Source organism: Tachyglossus aculeatus, chromosome 13 (assembly GCF_015852505.1).
Source record: "Tachyglossus aculeatus isolate mTacAcu1 chromosome 13, mTacAcu1.pri, whole genome shotgun sequence".
Taxonomy (NCBI): Eukaryota; Metazoa; Chordata; class Mammalia; order Monotremata; family Tachyglossidae; genus Tachyglossus; species Tachyglossus aculeatus.
In genome coordinates this window covers 13,549,776-13,555,158 of record NC_052078.1, presented here as the reverse complement: position 1 = coordinate 13,555,158, position 5,383 = coordinate 13,549,776, and the positions used below count along the sequence as shown (strand labels likewise).

General features: G+C 42.6%; 1 non-coding gene across 1 annotated transcript; it reads left to right on the top strand.

The window, feature by feature from the left end:
• Positions 1–2,299: 2,299 nt before the first annotated feature.
• On the top strand, positions 2,300–2,437 carry LOC119936421. Its single transcript, XR_005453750.1, has one exon. It is a non-coding gene; the product is annotated as a small nucleolar RNA SNORA7 (small nucleolar RNA).
• The last annotated feature ends 2,946 nt before the right edge of the window (positions 2,438–5,383 follow it).

Here is a 5,383-nt window from a genome sequence, read left to right as displayed (position 1 = left end):
TGCTCCCAGGGTAATTAGAGAAACAAGGCACTGAGGGTTAGGATCATGGTTCACATCAGAAAGAGCTCCTGAGATACGAATCACACTTCTTATGCAACGGCCTGTATATCTGCTGTGCCTAGATATATGGAACGCTTTGCCCTGCGCTATGGCAACTGAACTCCCCATGCAACCATCCTGACGAACTGGAACTAGGGGAAGAGAGGTGAGATGGCAACGACCGGGAGTCTGAGTCATCCAGGAAGGAAGGAGGAAGAACTGGAAAAAAAAAGAGCTTTGTAGTGCATGGAGAATACAGACCACCATCCCAGGAGGATATGGGTTCATCGTTTTGCCTAGCCGTGTGGAGGTCAGGAACCATTTGGAGGTTTAATCAATCAATCGTATTTATTGAGCGCTTACTGTGTGCAAGGCACTGTACTAAGCACTTGGGAAGTGCAAGTTGGCAACATATAGAGACAGTCCCTACCCAACAGTGGGCTCACAGTCTAGAAGGTTTAGCTCCAAAGAATGAGAAGCAGTGTGGCCTAGTGAAAAGAGCAGAGGCTTGGGACCAGGGTTCTGATTCTGGTTCTGTATGACCTTGGGCAAGTCACTTAATTTCTCTGTGCCGCAGTTTCCTTACCTGTTAAATGGGGATTGAATCCTACGTCCTCCTACGTAGACTACTCAGCCCCATGTGAGACTGGGCTGTGTCCAACCTGATTCTCTTGTATCTACTTAAGCGTTTAGTACAGTGCTTGGCACGTAGTAAGCACTTGGAAAAAAGCCATTATTATTATTGTTGTTGTTTTCACTATCATTATTCTTAAGAGAGCTTGGGCAGGTTGGATAGGAGGGAAGGGAGAAACACAACCACGAGTGTTTGAGCCCACTAATTTGATTAATCGTTAGTTTACTAAGCCTGGTCCCGACTCCCTAAGTGTGGCTAGGTGTTTTAACTACCGTGCGTGGTACCAAGACATGTTTCCTTGCCCAGGAAATAGGGGGAGGTGATCAGAAGCAGTGCGGTCTAGTGGAAATAGCATGGGCTCGGGAGTCAGGAGACATGAGTTCTAATCTCAGCTCTGCCACTGCCTGCTGGGTGACCTTGGACATGTCATTTTAACTTCTCTGAGCCTCAGTTTCCTCTGTGAAAAAATATGGTTAAAACCGGTTCTCCCCATTTTAGACTATGAGTCCCATATGGGACAGGGCCTGTGTCCAATCTTCTTATATTTAATATGTGCTAGTGCTTAGTATAGTGCTTGGCACATAGTAAATGCTCAACAAATACCACTATTATTATTTATATTTATTTATTTTTTGGGTAAAGTGTACCTTAGCTAAATTTAAAGAAGGATAAAAAAAAATCTATAGTCCTGCCTGCAAGGACTCTGTTTTAGGTTGCAAAATCGATGAAATACTGGCATTGTTTTCTTTAAACATACATAACCTGCTAAATTGTAGAATTTACTGCCATTGGATGTCCTTGGAATAAAATAATGAAAGCCTAGAACAAGCCTGGATATCAAACTCACGTTAAGGTATCTATAGGCTCAGCCAAGTAGGAACCTTTATCCCCAAAGAATGTTCCTGAAAAGAACATTTTTCTACTTGCAAATAACTTCTGTTCCACTGTTTTAAAACACTTTTCAAATGTGAGTTCCCTAGAACAACCTTGGAATGGAGAAAGCAGGTCATCCTCATGAGCAGAACAGGTTGTGAAATCTCCCTTTTTGGGAAACCTTTAGATGACAGGAGTGACTTATCCCTCCATTTAGGTTGCTGCTGTCCCCGGGACTTAAGGCTAGATAGTATCTCAGGTTCCAGAATCCTGTGAGTCTGTGAACTTCCACCCAGAGTATCTCAGCTAATAGAGGGCAATAAGAAGGATTCAACCTAAAGACATTTCTCTGAACTCTGAGTTCTCCCTTTACAGCAAGGTTACAGTTTTTCATTCCAAGTCAGTCTTATGGCTGCCAGATTTTAAGCTCCTCCACTAGATTACAAGCTTCTTCAGGGGAGGGATTGTATCTCCCAACTCTGTTGTTCTCTCTCAAGTGCTTAATTCAGTGTGTGTAATAAATACTATTGATTATAGCTTTTTTATGCATTGCACTGCCCTGGTAGGAACACAATTGGCAGAGAAGGGATTATGCATGGCACTGAGGAAACTACAAGCACTGTATTGAAGTCGTCTGCACAGGTTCTCCTTCCTAAAGTCTAAAGTTCAAAGCTCTCCCACCCTTCATAACCGGAGACTTCGTCATCATCTAGGCCAGAGGCTGAGCGTGACAAAATCCCTCACTAGACCGTAAGCCTCTCAGGGTCACACCTGGAGAGTTTCCAGTACTCTACCAGTCTCGACTTAAGAAGGGACAGTCAAGCAGAGGCATAGCCATTCCATTCCTAGCTGGCCCAGTGGCTAGCGAATGGAAGACAATCTGCTACAGGTCAAAACTCATCTGTGCTGGGCAGCAACAGCATGGGAGAGAGTCGAGGGTGGAAATTCAAATTTACTGCATGGAAAGAGGCAGTGGTAAACCACTTCTGGATTTTTACCAAGAAAACTCTATGGATCCACTACCAGAACGATCACAGATGGAGGTGGGGCATTCTGGGAGAGACATGTCCATAGCGTCGTTATGGGTCAGAGACAACTTGACAGCGTTAGACAAGACAAGACTGTAAGCTCCTTGTTGGCAGGGAATGTGTCTACTCACTCTATTTTCCCAAGCATGTTGTATAGTGTTATGCACACAGTGTTCAATAAGCATATTGATAGATTGACAGAGAACCACCACTCCAGTATCACAATGTTAGCTGTTTCTTGGGGACTTGAGTAGACGGTTATAACTCAGTGACTCAGAAAGAGGATAGGAAACCATTTCAGAAGAATAGAATCGGTTCACGGTGCCCTTCCATTTTGTCTCCACAAAAGCACCTGCCTCCAGTCTAGCATTCATTCATTCAATTGTATTTATTGAGCACTTACTGTGTTCAGAGCACTGTACTAAGCGCTTAGGAAGTACAAATTGGTAACATATAGAGACGGTCCCTACCCAACAACGGGCTCAGTCTAGAAGGGGGAGACAGACAACAAAACAAAACAAGTAGACAGGTGCCAATACCACCAGAATAAATAGAATTATAGCTATATATACATCATTAATAGAATAAATAGAGTGATAAATATGTACAAATATACACAAGTGCTTTGGGGAGGGGAAGGGAGTAGGGCAGAGGGCGGGAGGGGCACGATGGGGAGGAGGAGAGGAGAGGACATGCCCTTTGCCCTTCTCTGACTCTGTACATATTTATTACTCTATTTTACTTGTACATATTTACTATTCTATTTATTTTATTTTGTTAATATGTTTTGTTTTGTTGTCTGTCTCCCCCTTCTAGACTGTGAGCCCGTTATTGGTTAGGGACCGTCTCTATATGTTGCCAATTTGTACTTCCCAAGCACTTAATACAGTGCTCTGCACACAGTAAGCACTCAATAAATATGATTGAATGAATGGAGGAATAAACCTTTGACCAATCATTCCTTTACCCCAACTTCCTGGTGAAATTACCTCATCAACCACTTTGTTGTTCATGTGTATCCATTTGTTTATTTTCCCATTTACATTTATCACTCATATCCATTTGCTCACTCTCTTATTTACTCTATAGCTGACACTTTTTTGCCTGCTTACATTCACCAATAGACCACAAACTCTCCGAGGCCAGGGATCACATCTTTACTTTTTCTTTTGTTTTCAAGTGTATAGTATAGTGCCATGTACATAGCAGGAGCTCATAAATACTCCCAATGATAATGATAATAATATGGCATTTGTCGAGCACTTACTAGGTGCCAACCTTATGCTAAAGGCTGAGAAAGGAACAGTACAAGTAGATTTGAACAGGGTATCTGGCCCACATGGGCCTCACAGTCTAAGGGGAATTTAAATTTGCTAGAAGCAATTGTCATTCTATAAATATCTTCCCTGGAGTTTCTTACCAAATGTGCAGACTTTTCATTAATACTTAGGTCTGAGTTCTCTTGGGACTATTTTTTTTCAGATGAGTAACGACTCTTCCTGCAGCTTCTTGTGAATTTTCTACAGTCTTGTTCTATAATTTCCACTTGTGTCCTGGTAAGGAAATAATGGCACTAGTGAAACTCAGGACTATCTTCTGAAGGCTGGATAAACTGTTTATTTTGTTCCAAACTAAGAGGAATAAGCTGTTCTTTTCAAGACAAAAATGAACTTGCCTTGGCCAGAGGCTGGCTTGTGTTTTTGTTTAAAGAATGAAGTTGGTGAAGGTAGGAAAGTGCTTCTGTACAAAATCTTAATTTTAGCCTTATGGAAGAGAATGTCCTTGTGCTTAAGCCAGTGCTCTGTAAACCAGAGGGGCTCAAGTAGATGGAATAATAGTATTCATTGAGTACTGTCTGAGTGGAACATATTGTACACTTGGGAAAATGCAACAGAAGCAAAAGACAAAAGTGATGAGGATGGGTAAGTTCTAGGGGAAGCTGTCGAAATGACTTGGAGAGATGGAAATTATCAAGAGAAGACTTGTTGGAGGATGTGGAATTTTAGAAGGGCTTTGAAGATGGGGAAACTCAGGCCTGACAGAGTTGGGCAGGGAGGGAGTTCCAGGCTGAATAACAGCAGGGGCCAGAGATAGGACTGTTGCGAGAGGAACTCAGAAAAGCAGTATGCCCTAGTGGAAAGAGAACCTGTGTTCTAATTCCAGCTCAGCCACTTGTCTGCTCTGTGGCCTTGGAAAACTCACTTAACTTCTCTGTCCCTAAATTTCCTCATCTATGTAATCGAGACTAACTCTTTCTCCCTCCTACTTGGATTGTGAGCCCATTGTGGGGCAGGAACTATGTCCAACCTGATTTTCTTGTACCTACCCTCCGAGGCATAGTAATAATAATAATAGTGATGGCATTTGTTAAGCGCTTGCTATGTGCCAAGCACTGTTCTAAGCGCTGGGGAGGATACAAAGTGATCAGGTTGTCCCACGTGGGGCTCACAGTTCTAATCCCCATTTTACAGATGAGGGAACTGAGTCTCAGAGAAGTGAAGTGACTTGCCCAAGGTCACACAGCAGACGTGGGGGAGCCAGGATTAGAACTCACGACCTCTGACTCTCAAGCTCAGGCTCTTTCCACTGAGCCACGCTGCTTCTGTAGTACAGTACAGGGCACATGGGAAATACCTAACAAGTACCATAATGAATTGTTTAGTAGTAAGAGTATTTCTGAAGTGCATGCAGTGTGCAAAACACTGTGCTAAATGCTGGGGAATAATAATAACAATAATAATGATAATAATGTCATTTATTAAGCACTTACTATGTGCAAAACACTGTTCTAAGCGCTGGAAAAAAGTTA